The sequence below is a fragment of the Dermacentor variabilis genome, chromosome 8 (genome assembly GCF_050947875.1).
Source record: "Dermacentor variabilis isolate Ectoservices chromosome 8, ASM5094787v1, whole genome shotgun sequence".
Lineage (NCBI taxonomy): Eukaryota > Metazoa > Arthropoda > Arachnida > Ixodida > Ixodidae > Dermacentor > Dermacentor variabilis.
In genome coordinates this window covers 21723325-21746675 of record NC_134575.1, presented here as the reverse complement: position 1 = coordinate 21746675, position 23351 = coordinate 21723325, and the positions used below count along the sequence as shown (strand labels likewise).

At 44.2% G+C, this 23351-nt stretch overlaps 1 long non-coding RNA gene across 1 annotated transcript in view; it reads right to left on the bottom strand.

Moving 5' to 3' along the window:
• LOC142590945 (uncharacterized) overlaps positions 1 to 23351 on the bottom strand; it is a 62782-nt gene that overhangs the window by 32594 nt on the left and 6837 nt on the right. Inside the window, exon 2 of the long non-coding RNA XR_012830281.1 lies at positions 22527 to 22565. This is a non-coding gene — a long non-coding RNA (uncharacterized LOC142590945). The remainder of the gene's footprint in view (positions 1 to 22526; positions 22566 to 23351) is intronic.

Here is a 23351-nt window from a genome sequence, read left to right as displayed (position 1 = left end):
GATGCATGTGTCTGCAGCGTAATGGTCTAAGCATCGGGACCCTGTGGTAGAGGTCCTGTGTTCGTAAGCTGCCACCGCACAATTTAATAATGTTAATTAAGGTGAAAGCCTTAGATCTACATGTATCAAGGTCGCGCGGTGAGGTACAGAAAGTATCATGTTACCCAAAAAGGCCAGAAGCGAACTAAATCATGCCCAGCTGTGTATTACAGATCATTAGCAAAGTTAATTAGTGATTGGACTAAGGTAGATGAAGGAGGATTAAGGTGAATTGCCGTAAACCTTCGGGGCATTCGCCTTCGCGTCTGTTAGGCGATAGCTAAGGACACCTGGGGCCCCTTTAATTTAATACCCAGTTCTTTGTTGAAAATGAGCTTACAAAGTCTAGGAGCCGCTTTAAAGCCAGAAGGACGAAGTTTATGCAGATCCATGTATGTCCCATAATTCGCATGCTCGCTGAACCGCCCCCATCGTAGCTCCAGTAGACACTAGCGCCGTTGTTCCTTCTAGTAATAACTGCATGAAACTCTATGGTCCGACGTTCCGCTCGGTTTATTAAACACCACCACATGGCTCTCGCCTCCGCGCATCCCGATCGGCGCCGCCGCAGGCCAGTATGCGTAGTTTGTGCGTATGGCACGTGTTGTGCTTGCTTTCCTATGCGACAAGAATGCAGGTGAGGAGGGGTATGGTAGTGTGAACGTTACAATCGTCCATAGCGTGAAGCGAGCGCTTGGAGCTGGCGTGTAAACAGCGTGCTGGTCACGTATGCAGAAGGAGCATGTAAACATCCGCCGCCAAAATGGCTCCGAAGCATGCACTCACCGTCGAGGACACCCAGGCCTAAAGAAGCGTCGCGTGGAACATGAGCGTCTGCGTACGAAGCCTAATGTGGTGCAGGCCGCTAATGTATGTATACAATGCATACATGCAGTTTTATCATAACTCTGAATTCAATTAAACCTGAACACCTACGCCACGATGCAATGTGCCATGTGAGCGCAATGATAAAGCTCAACCTTCTCTGACTTTTTAAACCACGACGCACAATAATGCATCGAGCAAACGCGTCTCCCTGTGGGCTTGTGAACTACGCAAACAGTAGTGGCGCACGCAAGCGCACGTAACATCAACTCACCCCTCTCTTATTGGATTAAACGCTGAATAAATTAGACGTTTGCAGCCAACATCATCGATAATTATCTTTCGTTGTTGAGTTGAATGGTTGTAGGCTACTGGTTGATTAGCCTTGCAGTTGCTGCCGGCGATTGCTCCGCCATAGCGACACTTAAAATAAATAAAACATAAATCCGTCACAGACCTCACAATTACAAATAGTCACTCCTAAGGTCACAATGTGGAGGCGAAATCTATGTCCTGTAAGTAAATTAATAGAAGATGAAGAACTTTCTTCCTACACAACTGGTTGGCGCGCGGCAAAACAATGTCCTGAAGAGAGCTGTGAGGAACTACTGTCTTCTTGCGCGACCCGAATAACACACCACTTTCCACATTATACAGAGTACAGCAGATAAGGTAATGTTCTATGTCACCGCACACACCACACGTTGAACACAATGGAGAGAACGCCAGTCCAGTCTTATACATCCACGCAGGGGTACGAGCAGAGCTCGTGCGAATGCGGAGCAGTAAGGTGGCTTGGTTTCTTTTTAGGCCCTTGTCTTGTGAGGTGAGCTCCACGATGAACTGAAGTGACACAACACCGCTTCTCTGAAGAGTCTCTTGTCCTCTTGAGGTACTTTTCTCAGTGGATCCCCAGACAGCGCTCTATGGGCGAGGCTGTCCGCCATCTCGTTGCCTATGATACCTATGTGCGAGGGCACCCATTGGCAACGTATGGAAAAGATTTTGATATGGAGATTGTGCACCGAGCGTAGGGAGCTATGACTTAAGGCATCAGTAGGGAACCCGTGCTCTAACCTTTGAAGGGCAGATTTGGATGTGTAAGAATGACGACAGGTTTAGGTGTACAAAAGCGTAGCTTCTTTATAGCTGCCTCAATGGCAACGCTTTCGGCCGTTGTGGAGGACACGGCTGGAGTGAAGCGAACCGACCAATCATACATCAAAGAGGGAATGTGAAAAGCAGCTGCACTAGATCCTCTGACATTGTCCACAGAGCCATCAGTAAACATTTGAAGATGACGTGCATATTCAGCGACAAGATGTTCCAGTACGAGCGAACGCGTTGCCGCCAAAGGAGAAATCCGCTTAGCGCGAACGTGAGGAATTGTCAACGAACAATTGTGGTTCGCGAATGACCAAAGTGGTTTCAACCTCTTAGTTTGACCTCTAGCGTCAAGACCCGGTAACCAAGAGTATTAAGGGCCAAGTACGCTCGGGACTCAGATTTCTTTCGAAAGCGCTGTTGAATTTGCATCAATAACCTCTGTGAAGCGACTGGGCTAAGACGTCTCGATAGAGGCTCATAAGGTACTGCATTGTTAGGAGCAGTCTGCGGAACGCCAAGAGGCCGACTTAGGCCCTTTCTGTACAAAACCTCAAGTCGTTCCAGCTGTGAGAGCGAGGGGGGAATTAAACGGAGATGGTAGATTATTAGGCTTGACACCAGTGCATAGTGGAGCCTGATCATTGAAGAAGCATGATTTCCCCATTTCTCACTTGTAACTCTGCGGGTCACATTGAGACGCGAAGATAGTGATGTCACAATCGAGTACACAGCTCGTCGCCACTGTACAGACTCGTCAATAATGACGCCCAAAAAGCGCTTGTGCTTCAATTGACGAAGTCAAGATCCATCAAGGTCTATCTTTAGCCGCGCATACCGTCTTCCTCTGCCTGGAAACATGATGAAGCCAGATTTTTCCACCGAGAGAGTCAACCCAACACCTTGAAGGTAATTTTGAACTGAAAGTAATGCCTTTAAAGCTATCAGAGCTAAACGCTTATGTTGATATCCGGTTAACCAAAGAAAAATGCCGTCCGCATATATCGACATATGGACATGCCTGCAATGTTTTTTTTTGCACTTCAGCGGGAAGACCAGCCGTTACAACATTAAAGTGGGTTGGGGAAAGAACACTTCCCTGAGGTACACCTCGCGATACCGCCCTTTTGGTGCTTATGGTACTTCCTAGCCGCACTTGAATTTTACGTTCACTGATAAATGAGTGAATGTATTGCAGAACAGAGCACTGTGCGCCTGTGGCCTGCAAACTATTTATTACTGAGCTCTGAAGGACGCTATCATAAGCATTTGATACGTCTAGGAAAATAGCTAGTGTTGAAAGGCCAAAAGCTATAGGATGTTCAATGTAGCTTATCAAGTCCAAGACGCTATCTTGCGTGCTTAAACCTGTGCGGAATCCAGTCATGCATAATGGCAGAACCCTTCTATCTTCGAGTCACCAAGATAAACGCTTACTTGCCAGCTTCTCCATGAGCTTAGCCACGCAGAGAGTCAGTGATATAGTACGATACGAGGCCAAGTCTGTCATTTCTTTTCCGGGCTTCAGCACTAGGCAGCACAAGTCACCTTCCATGAAGGAGCAACGTCTACAGTCCCCCACACTCGATTGAGATAGCTCAGGAGGATCTTCCGGTGTTCCAGAGGTAGATTCTGCATAATCTGTTTGGTAATGCCGTCAGTACCTGGTGCATATCGACGCCGCAGGCTGATGAGTGGTGTCTGTAGCTCTCGAAGTGTGAACGGAGCGTCCATGTTAGACCTAGATGTTGAGGTAGAGTGCAGGGATGAAATCCTGAACTTGCCCGTACAAATGCATGTGCAAATTCCTCTGCCAAGCACCCGAGAGGTTTCTGCTTGCGCAGTGCGAACGCTTCGAAATGCTTAATAGTAGGAGAATCACCAGCAAGACCGCCAATGACTCGCCAAATTCTCGTCATCAGTGAGAAAACAGCTAAGCTAACGCAGAAGGACGCTCACTGCGACCTACAGAGCTTGTTCGTATGGCGGCAAATGGCATAGTTAAACCAATTGAAGGTCGTCTTCAAGGATCTGTCGTCCTTCTTCCCCACCAGTTGTCGATCCGCCCTTCGGCGCACTGTGCAAAGGTTCCTGAGTTTTAAATCCGGAGTCGGAAAATGATTAGGCAACATAACTGCCGTGGTAGCAGCCATCTTACCAGGAATCATTTTGTCTATCACACCACCAGAAACACATGTAAGGTGCTCCATGTATTTGTCCCAGTTAACAACATGGCTAATTTTAAAGCCCCGCATATGGAAGTCGGCAGTAAAGAGTAAAATTGGATAGTTTTCACTTCCCATGCAGTCAGGTGCAGTTGACCACTTCACGCGGACGTCAGGTGAATGCAAGGTTAGGTCTATAGATCTGGCTGACGCTGGAGGCCGGAAGAAAGAGGGACTTCCATCGGCCATGCACAGGTCCGAACTGTCAATACCTTCTACAAGTTTGCGTCCGCGGGAATCCGTGTTCCCACCACCCCAGACAGAGTGATGGGGGTTGAAGTCACCGCAGATAATTCAGGGCGCTGGGCAACGGTCAAAAAGCTGCTGGAGAAACAAATCCATTACTACCTTCTTCCGCGGAGACACCTATACGGATGCCACAGAAAGAGATCGGAAGCCGAGCCGTATCGTCACAGCAGCTATTTCAATACTATCGGTGCAATATCGATGACGTTCGAAGCCACATGAGGAATCCCTCTTCGTATGTAACGGGCGGTAGTTCCTACGGGAAATTACTTTATGCTGCAATTCTTGAGGGCGACATATCCATTAACAGATCTCCCGCTTGGCAGGCCAGCCTCCGAGAGGGCCAATACTGGAACATGTTTCAAAAATAATTTCAGTTCTGCTGATTGACTTACAATCCCAGTGCAGTTCCATTGCATAACAAACGGCACTTTTAGGTAATTTTAGTTGCAGGAGGTTGAAGAAAACTAGCTATATTATAAGGTAAAGTTCGCTGCGGAAGCGGTAATCATGGACTCAAAAGAAAGAACGAGGTTAGAAAGTTTTTCAGGGTTCCAGTCTGCATGGCTTGAACATATGAACACAGGACTTCAAACAGAACTGGCAGAAGGTCGGACAGATCCCAATTTTTGTGCTGCTTATTTTGCTGTACGCAGTGCCTCACAACTTCAACAAAAGATGCAGACTGGGACCCACTGTTGGCCACTACAGCTGGTTTCTTCATCTCTTTTGAGGCAAGGGAATGTCCTCGTGTCGTCGAGTCTGGCTGTGATCTGGCCGCTGAAGAACGTGGACACTTTTTGCTGAAGCAGGTAGAACAACCAACTCACCCACAGAGGACATTGCAGTCTTGCTAGGGTCAGGTCGCTCACCGGCGTTGCTTTTTACCACACCGCGAACTTCCGACTCTAACGCAGGGAACTCGTCACTTCCAAGTAGTGGCTTCTCAGTAGGTTGTGGCTTGGGACCACTAATGAAGCAGACTCGACGGTGTAAGGCGCTTTCACAGCAGAGGCAGCTACCGAAACTCGCTCTATGGTCACCCCCACAAATAGTGCAAGCAAAATCTGCCTTGCAGGCTTTGTAATCGTGGGCGTCATCGCATCGTTTGCGACGTTGATCTTTGATGCGAACTTTGCCTACATACCGAAAGCATTGGCACCTAAAGCATCGAGCAGGAGCTTCAACGAATTCTTTGACTGCATGCCTGGTCAAACCAAGGTCAATTTTTTCGGGGCCCTCGGTGTTGGGAGCAAACGTTAGCACAGCAGAGAATGAAACATGTGTTAGTCATGTATGAGTGGAGCAATCGGTATTTAATTCTCATGTCACCAATCTGAGAGCACCGGAGAAGAATGTGATCTTGCTCTTCTGTTGCGATATTTGTATGAAGAGCACCTTGCGTTGTGAAGCGACTGCGAATCGGAGCCGATCCCAGCAGTACATTAATGGCCTCGAAGAGCCTGATAGGGTTCCGCTCTCTCAAATCAACACCTTTCTCTGCTGGCAAAACTATCACTGGGATTCCGACCGTTCTTTGCTTCCGATGACTCACCACCTTGAAGCCGTCGCTGTCCACTTCCGCCATAACAGCCACTTCTTCGTCAGGGTCGACGATAGTTGAGTCGTCCCCACTGAGCGATGATGAGGCACTGGACTGCTGATCGTCCCTGATATCTGGCAACTACATGCCTTGCGAGGCCATGGCCGCCTCCACCACGCTGGCTTCGTTCGGCTGGCGCTGTCCCTTTAAAGATGCCGGCGCCGGAGCAGCCGTAACCCTCCCATAGGGACAGTGCCGCCTTAAGGATGCGGCCGTCTTTTATGAATATGAATATCTTACTTAATGAATAGCATAACCTATGCAAAAATTACAGAGCTGAGGTGACAACAGATCGAGCAGCGTCGTCTTCATTATTATCGTTCGTCAAAGCATACAGCATACAAAGCTTGACTTATATCGATTCCCACAGAGCGTGGGATCCTCATTTTTTCTTGTTTGTGTTTTCTTTTCACACATACGCCTGCGGGCAATGGGCTGCTGTGCTCGGCGGTCGAGGTTCGATTCCACCATCGGTTACACATTCTCGATTTGCGAGGGAATGTATAAAGAGGCTGTCTTCCAGACAGAGGCGAAATCCAGGCGTGCAGACTAGTAGTGCTTTCGCACTAAAATACGCAAAGAAGGTGACTGCGTTCTTCATTACTTGTGTCGTTTCTTCATAATCGGACGACTTTCTGTAAAGTACCTGGCATATTCCACGAAAGTACGACCACAAATGAAATATTCCTGTCCAGTCTGGGACCATTGAATCTATTCAAAGCCCTAACCTATATATATAACGAGTATTTCTACTATAGTAGCATGTCCTTATGATTAATTTTTACGGCTTACAAATACGTCGACATTTCCGTCATTTTTTTTTTCAAATGCTTGATTCAACGCTGCAATTTTTTCTGTACATGGCCACTGCGCGATTTAGCATTCATCATAACAAGACCATGTGTCGGCCGCCCGCACGTACTTCTTTTTACCCGAAGTCCTTATTTACTCCGAGGGCCGGTAACTTGAATGATCTCGCCTGTCATACAGTATACCACTTCAAGACCACTATAAGAGGACATTTTCTTTATCTAACAGAAGCCCACCCGTTATGTAATACACTGACAGGGGTGTTTGAGATATTAGTAAATTATTTAAACAAAGCATAAAGTTGGCATTCCACAGAACTAACACGGGTTACGGCTCTATATTGCCATAGATAGACTTTAGCTTGTTTAATTGCCTAGCTTTTTATAACATAGAACTGCTGTAAAATCTTTGGAACTTGTGGCAGTTTTCAATTTTCGTTTCTGGAGAGGTTCCTTCTAGCCAAAATTCGTCTACGTAACAGCACATGTTAAAGTCCTGTCTGTTATGCGTTGCCATTTTACTGGTTAACCACAAAAAGCACGTAATGCTCTGTAGTAAAACATGTGAGGCTAGGAAGTATATGTTACAAGTTCTATTCGCAAGTTGCAGTGACATGCATCAGTGTGGTCAATCTCCCTTAGTGTTACTTTAGCAATACATTATTGCTCACAAAAATGAACTGAAAGTGGACTTTTTGGACTATGGCCTTTAGGCATTTCTTTTCATTGTACCAGATTTTGACTTCGCTATCAGAAAGAGAATACCCCATCTCTCATTTCTGCATCGTGTTGCATTGAAATTATCACTTCTTCATTGCAGAGATCTGGCAGTTCCGAGCTGGTAAGTTACCGTAATCACATTATTTCTTCCATATATATGAACAACGGTTTGAGGGCGAAATGCACAAACACCAGTGTACTTAGATTTAGGTGCACGTTAAAGAACCCCAGGTGGTGCAAATTTCCAGAGTCCGCCCTACAGCGTGCCTCAGAATAATAAAGCAGTTTTGGCCCGTAAAACCCCATCAGTTATTCTTTAAGAACAACGTTTTTAGTTGCATCATCACTGATTATGCCTGTTATGAAGGCAAGTACATATGTAATTACGCAAGCTGTAAAATTATGGGCACCATTATGGCTACACGTATTTCCGTTGCAATGCAGAATAGCCTAGCATGAGTACCAAGATTTGGATATGTGATCGCGTGTGGATGCTGAGATCGGTGTGTGTCTTAACAAATTATGATAGTGGTAGGGGCTAAACTTACGGGCCATGCTTAGTAGCTGAGGCGGAATAAACCTTGGATTATAATTCAGTTGTCCCAATTGTTTTCTGCAGAGTTCTTTATTGCATTTGTCACGTGCCTATCTCATATTCATTCCAGATACTTCGTTCTCATATATGAAAAAGAGGGCACACGCCAGTAAATGAATAGAGACAAAGGTGCCCACTCATAGGCTCTGGCGGCTTGCGCAGAGCCTTTGCTGAAAAAGACAACTCCAACGAGTACCCATTGCGACGTAAGATGAAAGTAATCACGTGGAGACATTCGCATGTACTTCACCTAATCAGTAGCGCAAGACGTTTCGACGGCCTTCAACTTGGCTTGCACGCTACTTTACGCAACTACAAAACGTGGACCACAGAGAAGAGCAATTCGCCGCGCTTTCAAGAGTCCTCACCATACGTGCCCTTCCCATGGCTCTGTCAAAACACAAATCACATGCTGGGGGGGGGGTCTTCTGTTACGTGTGGAAGTGTAGTTACGTCACTCCCTATTTCGTATGCTGGCCAAGGCTGCCGTTACCATCGCAACCAGCTTGCACAACAGTAATCCTTTCCCGGAAACCTAAGTGGCAAGCGCTACGTGCTTCGTACTGCATGTAGGCGCAAGAGCGCCTTATCATCAATGATGTGTCAGGGTGCCTGTTTCGAGCTTATTCTTTATTTAACCATATGATGTTCTGTATCTTAGATGCATGATTCCAAAGAATGTATGAAGTTTTCGCTTCACTTTGCTGAGACCTTGTAGCCATGGCCTTAGTGGGGCATCAGCAATGGAATTTGGGGTTATGAGGCAGATGATTGTAGTTTTCTGTCGACGTTACGCCACGAAGAATTCCGGATCCTAGCTATAGACAGCTTTGCTGTAAATAAGTTTGTAGTTTTTATTGGTGAATCAGGAGCAAGTCCGATTTCCATTCATAACCTAATACTGTCCGCCGGAGAGGAGGGAGAAGTTTAAGTAAAAGAGTGTCAGCTGCATGCGCAATGGAAAGCCCCTAGCAGGAAGTGACTATGCATCCGAAATCTACTTCCCATATGCAGTGCAGGGCTCTCTGACATATTTGTTATTTCTTATTGTTCTTCATCGAAAATAATTATTTGAGAGGTTCTTAACTTGAAATAGGACCCTACATTCACTGTCTGCACTATAACATGCCGAAAATAATCTGAGTACCCTCCCACGTCTTACCGTGTGCTGCTTAGACGTGTCCGGGGAAAAGGGGATCCTTGGGGTTGAGCCAATGCCGAACGTTTGACCATTTGCGGCCCCTCGGCTGCGGCAACACACCCCTTTGCCTTCGGCTTCACGTAGCCGGCTCCCCCGGCATGACCCCCCTGGGGGAAATCGGTTGTTGTCTTTTCCAATTATCCTCTCCAATCTTCGTCTTTCTATCTAGCCTTTTCATCTTTCGCGTCTTATACTCATTTCTTTATTGCTTCCCGATTCCCGGCGGCAAGAGCTAACCGTGTGTAATATATCCATTCTTGGTGTATATACATTAGGTTATAGTGGCGGTGCATAGCTGGCGTCTGCAGGTTTCTCGGAACTTGTAGCGTCCCCTTGTGGGGCTCGACCACCGCCGCCGAATTTTGAAACCTTGTTATGGCAGAAGCGTTCCCTCGACTTCAAGATCAGCCTCTGAAAAGAGGTCGCACCGATGCACTTTTTCAATTCACCCTCCGAGCCAACCTAGACAATAACGTACGTTACCACGTCTTGCATAGTGAAGGAACAAGAAAGTATGCGTAAGCTATCCCCTTTCTTGGTGGCGAAATGCCTCGTCGAAAAATTGGCAAAGAATACAAAGCCTCGAAAATGACCAGTGAAGAACTTGCTTAGAGAACTGAAAAACAAAGACCAAGTGGAAAAGCTGTCCGAACTCGCCAGTATTGGTGAAATCAAAGTAACGATTTCTCCCCATCGCTCCCTAAACACGTGCAGGGGCGCTATCTTGGAGGAAGCTTTTCTCAACTTGAGTGACGAGGAACTCCTCGAGGGGGTCCAAAACAAAAAATCATCAAAGTTCATAGAATTAAAATCCGAAGAAACGATGAACAGCTCCCCAATAAACATGTGAGTCCAACATTTGGTACTAGCAGTGTCCCCACCTCGCTCAATGCAGGATATCTAAAGATCAATGTGAGACCACACATACTAAACCTAAGGCGGTGTTTCAACTGCTATAGGTTCGGCCATGCATCACAATAATGTAGAGGCACAGAAACATGTCCGAAATGGAGTGCCAATGACCATCTATCCGAAAGCTGTAGCACTCCCCCATGCCGTGTAAACAGCAAAGGAGATCATCCAACATATTCACGACCATGTCCCTGTTGGAAGAAGAAGGAGGTGATTGCCCTAACTGTAAAAGAGAAAATTTCAATTTTCGAAACGTGGAAGAGGCTTTCAGTTTTACCTCAAACAAGTTATGGCAATGTGGCGCGGCAGGGCGCAGCACCACATCGGTATCGGGATTCCACGGGGGTCACAGCCAGTGGTCCCGTATCAACTCCATCCACCCCCTTGGTGGCAGCAGCTAATGGTGCTCCACCAGCATCCAAGATGTCCCTGCAGGCAGCTGTTCCGCAGGTCCCAAAACTAAACCTAACTCAAGGCCCGAGACGCGTGTCTCGGCGCCTGGCTCTCGATCATCCAGCGCCTCAGAGAAGGCGATAGAGGTCGATGCGAAAACTCCGAGTCATCGACGCCAAAAGAACAGCGTTCTTCTGAGCGCTCTAAAAAGGACACGCTCCTTGTAACTGCGCCAGAAAAGGGCAGGTACTCGGAATGATTACCGTCCGTCAAACGTGTATTACTCCACATCGCATGTCACCTTTAATTTTTACGTTTACTCACATCATTACAGTTTTAATTTCACAACCATGGCTTTCATTGTAAACTGGAATTTCAGAACCCTTATACACAATATAGGTGACATCAAAGACATCATCAATACGTTTTGGCCAGTTGCAGTGTGTTTTCAGGAAACGAATCTCGGTTCCAAAAATAGACAAATTTTGAAAGGTTTCATCGTCGTCCGAAGGGACCGCGAATGTTCCAGCCGCTTGTCAGGAGGAGACGCTATAGTGATGCAGGGCGGCACTCCTACACGAAATGTCCGATTGAATACGTCTTTCAAGGCCGTAGCCGTCACCACTCTGTCTCCCAAAAATATCACCATTTGCTCACTGTATATTTTACCCCGCACCCGTTTTATTACTAAGCGCTCAGAAAATCTAACAGATTAGTTACTGGAGCCATTTGTTTAAGTAGGAAATTTTAATGCTCACTGTACTCTCTAGACAGTGTCAAAACTGACCAAAGAGGACTGCTGGTTGAAAATATTATTCTGTCCAACGACATCTGCCTCTTAAACACTGGTGCACCGACCTACTTTTCCCCGACTTCCCGCATCATTTAGCTGTTTAGATTTAGCTTATTCCTCTCCACCTCTTTTTCATGATTTAAATGGGAAGCTCTCAACACTTCATATGGTAGCAGCCACTTACTCGTAGTCATCAAATTCTTATTATCATCACCAACTTTAAGCACTAGGTCATGCCCATGGAAATGACAGCTCGCTATGGTCGGTTTTTATGGAGAACACAAAACTGGAAGATGTCGTTGCGCCAGCGCTAAGCGTTGTCGAACTCAACAAAAAATCACTGAATTTATCATCTGATCGGCAAAAAAGACATTAGACCAGCCAACCGGTATTGTGCGCAAAAAGCTGAATCTTTGATGGAGAAACGAGTGTATCGAAACCAAAAATGAACAAAATAAGGCCTGGGCAATCCTACGGAGGTACCCTACTTATAGCAATCTTTTAAATTTCAAGCAAGCCAGAGCCAAAGCACGATTTACTCGGAGAAACGTGGAGAAATCTTCATGGCAAAAATACATATCTTCAATCAATAGTACAGTCACATCAAAACTAATTTGGGACAAGGTGAGGAAATTGAAAGGAGAGTACTCATCATACACAATACCAATATATACATGTCCAGGCACACAAAAAACACTGCAGGACCAGGCTGACTTATTAGGCGAACACTTTTATAACGTCTCCAGCTCAGCAAACTGCCCAAATGCATTCTAAAATATGAAGAGTCGGCTGAGAAACAGAGACGGCCTACTACTGGTGCTTCAAGTGAAGTTTACAATAAAGTTCTCATAGTACAAGACTTGAACTGAGGTCTCTCTGGCGGTAAAAAAAGCGGCAGCAGGTCTAGACCATGTTCACTACACAATGCTGGCACAGCTATCTCAAGCATCGGTAGAGACACTTCCTAAATTTTTCAACAAGATATGAGAGTCTGGAGTAATGCCATAAGATTGTTAAAATGGGGTAGTATCCCTTTTTCTAAAATCTTGTAAACCCGCCACATACCCAAGCAGATATAGACCCTTTGCACTAACAAGTTGTCTTGCCAAATCCTATGAGAGCATTAAAAAGATAAAATTCACATTCACCCTTGAAACAAGTAGCCTAATAAACAAGCACCAGTGCGAATACAAAAGGGCTGCTCCACCGCTAGCCCTCTCGAGCGACTAGGACATGAAATACGTGGCGTGTTCCTATACAAACGACACTGTCTCGCGGTTTTCTTCGATTTAGAAAAAGCATATGGTACCACGTGGTGATATGAAATTTTGAGAGACCTGCTTGACCTGGGAATTTGTGGCAGAATGCTAAATAGTCTATGTGATTTCGTGTCAAATAGAACATTTCCAGTATGTCTCGGCACAGTACTTTCACACACATCTACACAAGAAAATGGCATTCCACACGGTTGCATTCTGAGCGCGACATTTTTCGTACTCAAAATGCACTCTGTTAATAAGATCATCACATCATCTGTTGTGCACTCAAGATATGTCGACGATTTGAAAGCAGCTTGCCGTGCCTCAAACTTACCCGCCTGCGAAAGCCAACTGCAACTGACAATAAATAATCTTCCACAATGGGCTGAAAAAACTGGTTTCCGGTTTTCAACACATCAAGCTGTTACAGTTCTCTTTTCACAGAATCGAGGGTTACACTGCAATTCAGTTCTGACATTGGATTGTACGACGCTGCCGGTTAAAGAAGACTACAAATTTTTAGGCGTAACTTTTGATACAAAACTGAACTTCTTGGCCCACATTAACACAACTAAAATAAACCAAATAAAACGCTAAATATCCTCAAGGTTTTACCGCCCGAGCACTGGTGATCTGACCGAACATGTCTACTACGTATATACCGGTTCCTCGTGCGTAACATCCTGGACTACAGTAGTATGAATTATGGTGCAGCTAGGCAGTCCTACATTAGGCGACTTGATCCAGTTCATAATCTCGGCCTGCGACTGGCGAGTGGTGCCTACAGAACATCACCTTTCCAATGTTTATGCGATGACTGCAATGAGCCTTCTCTAGAGCGCCACATAGATCTACTTATACAACATATATGCTAGAACATTGTAACACAGTGCAAATCGCGGGTACACTAGACAATAAACCGAATATGATTCGGCCACTTATCGTACGACACGAAAAATGCTGTCAGACTTATGATGTTCCTCATGAAGTCCTGCAGGTTGGTGAAAGGCCACCAAGATTGCCTCCGTGGTGTAATTTTACACAGCTATGCGGCTGGACATAAACAAATCTAAAGAAAAAAGCCATTCCACAAGAATACATAATACAAGAGTTCCGAGCTGTTCAAGAACAATACAAAAACTACACGGAATTTTACACTGACGTCTCTAAAACACAAGAATACGTAGGTGTCTGGATCGTAACGAAAAATTGGGAAAATAGCATTCGTATAAATAATTTTTCTTTAGTCATTACCGCCGAAATTTATGCAATATGGATGACAGTTAAGAAAATTACTACCGACAAGCAGAAGATTGCTATTATTTTTACCGGTTTGTTATGTGCCCTGAGAGCTCTAAACATAAATTCCGAATCTGAATCCCCGCTTGGCGATGTCTTAAACATGGTCTATAATAAGAAAACAGAGGAACCATACGATTCTGCTTGGTCACAAGCCATGATGGGGTACCAGGGAATGAAGCACCAGATAGAAGTGCATCCATGGCATCGCACAAAATGATAACTCGCATAAAACTTTCATGCAAAGAGAGTATCCGAGCCATTCGTAAGGCCCTAGCATCAAAAAGGCAACAAGAATGCAACTCCTGCACAAATATCAAGTTACATATCACTAAATGCCTGCTTGGCGAGTGCGAATCATGCAGTCACCAAGAGCAGTTCTAGGAGGTGATGTTATGTCGGCTTCGAAATGGAAACACGCATCTAATACACAATTTTCTATTTCGAAATGAAAACCCACCAACTAGCGAAAAATACCATGAATCGCTTACAGTAAACCACATCATTATGTCATGTCACCATAGTGAAACACAGAGGCGAAAACATTTCAACAATTTGTATCACTTGTATATACCTCTACAGCCTGCCTTAATCTTGGGCGATGACCCGCTTGTTCCATTTAGTAACTTGTTCGGATTTTTTTAGATGAAACTGGGCATTTACATCAACTTTTAGCTAACGCAGCTATTGTTGCGTTAACATTGGATCTTGTACTGTCCCGTGACAGGCGCACCATGGCCTTAGTCGCTTTTGCGCCATTAAATTCTAATTAACTCTTAGCTTGCAAGAATCCCTTTGCTGTGTTCGCGTGGTGTCTCATTTCCGGAGGGTTAAAATTGTGGTAGCAGGCAAGCAGGGTTTCGTTGTAATTCTGCCGCAGGGATTGTTTGCTTAGAAAGCAAGAAATACCGTAGAAGGAAGCTTTAAGAAAGCCTGCATTCTCCAGGCTAACGTGTAAACTCGTGCTTTAAACCCTTTGCGGGATTTCCATCTTGAGTCATTGTGTGCAAAAGTGAAGGCCAAGAACAAAACTCGCGAGGTTTTTTTCACGGCTAGTACCCATAAACCTAACATACCTTTCAGAGCATTGTTTCCGAGACAAACACTTGGCAGCACGAAGTTTCGAAGTGGCTTCAGTACCATTTGTCACCTCTAACGAACAATGACCCGTTTTTCTTCCCGATTCTGGTGCTTTGGTCTCGCTTTTGAATAAGCATAATCCTGCGCACGCCATGGGTTTTAGCATTCATGTACAGGACTTGTACTCCCTACCTCATAAGTTGATGCAGTTTGTCAAGCAATGTATAACCGAAGATAATAATGAACAAGTGTTTATTAGTAACTCTCTTGTTTCTGTTGAATATTTCATAGAAATTCTATAATTTCTTTAAACTCTGCGTACATAGGGTGGGAAGGAAAACTTTTTTTACAGAAATCGGAAGTTTGTATTCGTTCGAGCGTTGCGCCTGTTCTCAGAAGTATTTTTTCGCTTATGGGACAGAAGAATTCAAACGAACAGCGGTGACTTGGCTCTTAAGGTTATGCGCAATATACATGATTTTCTTGTTATTGTGAAAAGCTTTGTCGTACAAAGAAGACTCGTTTACGTGCTAAAGGTGTTCAAGGAATGTGGCGAACACCTCAATTTCGCGTGAGAACTGCCTGTTGAAAATGAGTTACAGTTTTTCGACTTAGCTATAGTATTTTCTCCAGCAGATCACGCTTGCTGGGAGTATTGCTGGAAGTAGTAAAAACTGGTATTTGTGTTTCCTGCACACTCTCCTTTCTTTAAATCATGCCACCACAGGATCCTACTTAGTTTCGAGAAGCAAGTATTTAGACTAAAGAAGCAGGGTACCCTACTGGTGTTATCACAAGAGCTTGTGAAATAATGGCAAAACCAATTAAAGGCATTCCGAAAAGAGCAACCATTGACAATATTCCTAAGAGTAGAAGGCATGCAGTTTCACTTTCTTATGTGAATAAGTTAGCACACGGGTAAAAAAAAAAGACGTTGCAAGCAGGTACAAGATTGATGTTGCCTTTAGTGTAGGCCACAAACTTGGTCAGGTTTGCCCAGCTGTCCGCAATAAAATGAACGGAGTGGTGAGCGAGGAACCTGCGGTATGTTCTGTCAATCATAGGAAGAAGTACGTGGATTGCAAAATAAAGTTGTTTATATAATACCATACCGTTGTGGAAATGTTGACCTAGTACAAACAAATCAATGTTTTACGATCAGGATCCAGGAACATGCGATCAATGTAAAGAATGACACTGGTTCACATTTGTCGGATCATTCCCGCTTAAGATTTTGTAAACCCGTTTTCAATAAAACTGAGATTTTGTACAGGCACTGAGCGCAAAAAAAGGCAAAGGAAACAAAGGAAGCCTTTTACAGGGTTTTAGAGGGCGACCATTGCATCAGTCAACCCTCGATAGCATTGTCACAGGCAGAAGTGTCTTATCTCAGGGATTTTCTGCAAATTAGTTTTTGATTAGCTAGCTTTGCTGTTGCCGCATGTATGTTATTTTAGTTTTCTCCTGCATATTTGAGAGGGTGTTTGAAATGAACTGTTAGTTGCGAGTAGCGCCCGTGTTTGCCGTTTCTCTTTTCTGGTCTACAGCTCTTTCGCGCAATTTTCGTTTAGATGGAACCACACCAACTCGCCCACCTCTGAGTTTTGATTAAAAAAGCACGAATGATTCAAAAATGTATTCACAATGCATTCCTAAGATGGTAACAGGATCTCTATAATCGACTTCTAATGGACAGTTGATGGTCAGTATTAATAATTGTACTGGAGTGTTTCAAGTAAAAATTACTGAATGGTTTATTGATGTTCAAAAAATATATCAATTGACTTTATTTGAAAGAGTGTTCCTAGGGATTGTAAAGAAAAAGGGAATCTCTATTGTTAACAAATATTCACAAAAATTATTAAAATATCGTAATTCATATTCTGGGCCATCTTCATGAAAGGCTGCTGCAAAGGTGTTCATAGGCATAAACGCAGGTGGCAGATCAATTTGCTGCTGGCGGTTTCTAGTTACAATACCCAAAACGCCAGTGACAATTATAATTTAACGCCAGCGAAAGTAGTTTTTAAAGGCGGGCGCGAAAAGAATTTAAGACATATGCGAAAAACTAAGTGAAACTGTAAATGACAAAATTTTCGTTCATGTTCAGCTGTTTCACATACAATGGGCAGGATATGCCCACCCGGTCATATATGCTTGCTTCGGTGTTATTACGGCAACATATCATATGGACGAATATTGCAAAGCCTGCATAAGGAAAAGAAGCACTATACGTCAGAGTACCGCGATCCGTTTCGATATACGATGCATACTGTGCGGATACTGTGCGGTCGCAAGTGCATGAATACCCACTGCTATAATATTTTCATCGCTTCGTGCAATAGCAAAGCTTGAAACAATTGGTGTGACGCATTTGCGCGAAAGTCGCGTGTATGGAGAGAGTGTACTGCATAAAAATATTATACACTTTTCTATGGCCGAGTGCAATAAATTCTCAAAGTTAGGCTATGTTAACTTGCTTCAAGGCTTTCTTAAGCACCTTCTAACTTTTCTGAATATATCGTGTTACTCAGCTGCATGACTATAGAAAGGGACATAGACCGGGTTAATGTAACAATTCTATACCCATGATATTTGTTTTTATAGCTTTATTTGTGGACGGAGTGCTGCTTGGCGTATGAGTGGCGAGCAGTAGATGACAAGAAGTAAATAAAATCGAGTGAAAGGAACCCTCACATTAGGTCGGCCCTGAATAGACTGGGGTTTTGTCATTACAGTCTGAAAGCCAGTACGGATGCCGTTGTACGTTTACAAGGGCGTCTCCTGTGGTATAAAGTTCGTAAATAGGGATAAGGTGCCTCAGAAAGGATGGCCAACGTTTCCATAGGAGGACCTATCTTCGTCAAAGGCGGCCTCGTCATCCTCGGCGTGGCTGTGGTGTTCGGCTGCAAAGCACGAGGTCGCGGGATCAAAACCCGGCACGGCGACTGCTTCTAGATAGTGGCAAAATGCGAAAACACTGAAAACACAGTGTGCTATTCCATCTGTCGGCCCCTTTCATGTTTTAGGGCGTCTCGTAGAACTATAAATTGCCCTTGGTAAATTCATCCATCTAATCTTGTATTCGATGTTGTCTCTGAATTGTTGAAAGTTAGGGCTCGCGCATGTTCTTGCTTCGTCCTTGTGTCGTTCTTGCGCTATGTATCCCAGTTTACGTTGTTTCTCTAACCAATAGACACGACGATGATTTCAAAGCGCTTATCATAAAAAAGTAACAAACATTGCATTTTATTGATTGTGGCAGGTGACGGCAACTACACAGGCACAAACAATTCATATGGCACCCACTTAATAATTGCCACATTCTTTTTGGCTTGGTGACGTTGCATAGGGACCCCCTACAGCGAATCTCTCCCTCACCGTCTCATGGAAACTCTAACACAGCCATGAGCTGATTTCGACCTGGGTAATTAGCATTTGTTTGTTAAAAGGGTGTACAAAGATAAATACATATTTTTGCTGCAGCCTTGTAGCGTGTTCTTTCGTTCGTTACTCGTTTATAGTGCCCAGCGCACCTGCTAAAACGCTGATTTGAAATTCTTGGGACGCTTTATGCTGTCGAAAAATTCCCCGATGGTTGTGGAAGCTACGTAGATGCCTCTGCTAAACTATTGCACCAGGCTTTGGCAACTTTGGAGTCAGGAAATTGCCCTAACACGCGTTCGGTGTACTAAACAAATTTGACTGGCCAAGTAATTATCATGGGTCTGTGTATATTTATTGTTTCATCATTAGTTTTGTTATCACATGGTATTTAAACGGGTCGTTACGTTTAGGCTTTCGCAAGGATAATAATTAGATTGGCGTGCCTATAGTGCACGTGGTTTGTTTATGCTCATCTGTCCTTCTCTTTCTCTCTCTCACTTGCGCTCTCTTTTTTATCTCCCTACTCCTCGCGCGTACAGGGTAATCAACTGGAACTACCTCCGAATAAACTTCCTTCCTTTCATTGCACCCTTTTCTCTCTCTCAACATCTGACTCTTATCATTCCGTCTTTTTCACACCATTGTCATCGTGCCATCACTGTCCCTCGATTGGTTAACTATAGTCTTCACTGCAGTATTGTCATCGTATTGTTATCAAGCTGCTGTCGCCAAGCCATATTATTCGATCCATCGACGTCATTGCTTGTTGGTAATTGGAGCGTAGTTATTCTGCCGGAATTAAATCGCAATTATGTCAGTGTAGTGATGTCATCCTGGTCATTTAGTCATTCTCACACGAGCGATATCTTGCATCTTGTTTCGTACCGTCGTCGTCATGCCGTCTTGGTGGTGCCATTGTCGTCGTTCCCGTTTCGTCGTGTAGCTTCGTCCTACCATCGTTGTCGTCCATCGTCGTCACTACAAATATTTACCTATGGGGCTTTACCTGCCAAAACTACAATCTGATTATAACGCATACCGTAGTCACGGACTCTCTAATAATTTGGACCACCTGGAGTTCTTGAACGTGCACCTAAATCTAAGTGCACATGTGTTTTCGCATTTTGCCACTATCTAGAAGCAGTCGCCGTGCCCGGGTTTTGATCCCGCGACCTCGTGCTTTGCAGCCGAACACCACAGCCATTAAGCAACCGCGGCTGCTATCGTCACTGCAATTGTCACCTGACTCTCCTCATGCGTTTGTTGTAATACAAGCTTCGTGATATAATATCGTCACGCCATTGTGATCATACACTAGTCGTCATTCCATTGTCTTCGGGCCGTTTTTCATGCCGTCATCGGCATACAGTATTCTTCATGCATTCGTTCTCACACTATGGCAAGGCACTAAAACAGCACGTGAAAAGCTGTTTTAGCTTTATTATTGCGCAAAAACATGTTTTGTCTAACTATGAGAATTTGTTATTGTGTGTACGACTACATGTTACGTAAAAAGTACCAGTGAGCCACTAAAGTTGGAGGACAGACGACAAGGTTCGCGCTCGCTTTGAGATGGTTGGTCGTCTGTTCTTGCTTTTCTTCGCTTGGTCATGCATTGTGGGTGAGTAAAGATGTAATATGCGTGAATGGAAACATTTCATGAAGATTTTACTTTGAGAACGCGTTATTTGCGTAGCCATAACCACGTTTTAGACGAAGCCTCTTACAACACCAGCCAACACGAGCCTCGTAGACACACATACCGTCATTCCCATGACAGCACGGTGCCCCCTTAAGAAACTCCCATAGACGGTGGCGCCAGATTACCCTCTAGGTGTTATAGTGAGAAACTCTATGGCTGGCGTGATGAGCCACATCGAAACCAACTTTAGAGACAACGAACACGGAGGCTCGAGCGATATATTGAGGTAAAAAAATTCAAAACACAATCACCGCATCGACTGGCAATGGGTCAGAACTCTCAGCGCCTTCGTCGAGGGAGGGGCAGTGTGTCATTGCTAGCACGATGAGCAGCCTCGGAGCCACTTGTGTAAGAAGGCGACGGCAAACGTGCCAGCAGAGAGACGAGCGCATTCGCCTTTTTACGTCGACGCCGGCGCTCAACACATGAACGGGTGCCTAAGAACATTACAGCTTACTACTATACGGAGGCCACATACACTAAATTACAGGAAGAATACAAAAGCTTGATATATTGATCTAAATCCATGTATTCTTAAGAGAAAAGCGTTAAGCGAAAAGCGTACACCTGATCTCCGACGTGGAGCCGATAAAACAGTACCTGCGAAAAAAATGTTTCGATTACTGGATAAAACTAAGCAGCACAATCAGGTTGTGGTGCGTTGTAGTAAATTATGCACATCATAACTAATATTATATATTGATTATCTGTTGATCCTGAAAGCAATAATTTCAAACTCTGACGCAGGCTGAATAGTTGACTGCTGTTTGATTGAGATTTTATGGCTTTACTGGAATTAAAACGCTCCGCCACAGATCGGGCTTCATGACCGTCCGGGAGTGCTTTATGCTGTAGCCTTAAATGCTGCACTGTAATATTTCACTTTACAAAGAAGGAAATTTGGTTCTGGCGGCAGTTGGTTAGGTGACTTGCAGCAAATGCATATCTTGCAGCCTCGACGTTTTTCAGCAGACGCTGGTGAACTGCAGCCCCGCCTACCTATGCGATAATCGACTTGGAACCGACCTCCGAAGATATCGTTTAAGCAATCAAGGCTGTAAATTTGGCTATGGTTCATGAACGCACCAGTGAGGAAGATGTTTCACAGTAGATTAGTCAACAATTTATAACGAAGTGAATAGCCTTCTTAGACGCTCTTCACCTGCACAGCGTCAGTCACTGGTTTCGCGGAAGCATTCGGTGAACCTTTACTTTAAGAAAACGGCTGGAGTAAGACGTTCCTTAAGATTGTGCTTAAAAATTGGTGACGTTTTTCCAAAGTTATTTTGCACGAGAAGTGGACGGTGCTAGTTTTCTGCATATAGTTGACCTTGTGTGTTCGTAGTAGGGCACTGCATAATTTTCACGGTGGAGTAGCCTTGCTGCGACGAATTTTCGGTAGTGCGAACTATTTGGTTTTTAAATGTCATTTAATATGTTCCTGTATTTTCATTATGTCAACTATTCGGAAGTGGGCCAGGTTAGGCATCATAACAATTACTACAGTGCAGGCGGACATTGAAAAATATACCATTCCTCAGTATCTGCATAGTTATATTTGCCTTTGTTTTGCAAAAACCTGAACCTCGTTGGTTGTGTAACTGTTGGCAGGCTCGAAAAACAGCTGCGCGCCGCCAGCCCGATAAATCCAAACGCTAGTGTCTACAACGTTGCCTGGAAAATACCTTATTTTCTATGAAACACACAAATGGAGGATATTTCCATTGTCTCGTTGCCTCCCAGTAGTAAGGCTAGGCTTGTAGCCATTGAAATATGTCACAGTCTTGGTACACAGGAACTAAAAAAGTAAATCGCAGCACATGCATATGAATACATAACAATTACCTGGCATATGGAGGTTTCACGTGGACCCAGCGACACCAGACACAAAACGAACATACTGCTGTGCACTAATGCTGTTTTGGATAGCACTCAGATGTCTTCTGAGCAGCCCTGTGGGAGTCCGCTCATTTATAGGATTTACATAAGCTAAACCGAAACAAAAAAATATTGCCAGCAGAAGCTGCCACGAATGGCAATCGCATATTTAATAACGATGTCTCTAATTAAGCAATCTTGACTTGAAACTAAATAGAGAAATTAAAGGAAATACTTTTATTTCTTACAACATTATATAAGCAAACTGGATGGGCACGAAGTAACTCGTGGTTAGGCTGTACTAGGCGAGCACTTATGGGTAGTTTTCCCTTGAGTGGGTGCCAAGGCTTGTGACCCATTCTTCTTATAATCTGTAGCGTGTTTAGCATGTTTGTTCAGGTCCGATTTTCTTCATTTTCAGTTATATTTCAGTTCACGGTGTCGTCGAATTCTTACCGGTCTTCGTCCCCTCCAGATGTTACTTGCGGCCCCACGCTGTGGTAAAAAAAAAAGAACATAGACCTCCTTATTGAACAAACATTTCTGCAGATAGAGACACCAGATCGCTTACAGACTAAAACTACGAATTTGCCAAGGTGGGTTATATTTCTACAGCATTTTGAGGCCATTTTACAGAAAGCGAGAGGTATTATTTTTTTAGTGTGGCATATGCTCACTCTTGTTATTTTTCTAATAAGGAGTGGTTACAGATGCTACTATAAGAAAATAGATCAATTGATAGGTTCACAAAAGAGCGTTCCTGAAAAAAAAACAAGAAACCTAATGTAATGCTGCCATCTATAGACGTTTCAGTCTTTATATGTGACCTACCTAGTTTGGATAGAATTACTATGGTTTGAAGATGCTGCTATTTATAAACTTCATTACGGTAACTTAGGCACATTGCTTTCCGAATGGCGGAGGAACTACCCACTTATTTCCACATTTTCGCACCAATTACTGCTTCTTTCTTTGAATGGCTGAATTAATCTTAGGGAAACCACAGTAGAGTGCCCGTGCTGTGCACATTGTGTTATGTCTTTCGTGTAGAATATTGCTTTAATAATTTCGCTACATTAGCAGAAACAATCTGGCCAGTGAACTCGTAAGGTTGTTTTCTTTGAATGTGTTTCACAGAATAATTGACTGTCATTTAATTTGTATTCGAAATAGGAAATGGTCCCGCACTGTCACAAAACTGAACTTCAAATTCTGCGATGCCCTGCTTAAAAATGTAGTATGTGCTTGTGGAATGTGCACGCGGCATAAGAGTCGTATATT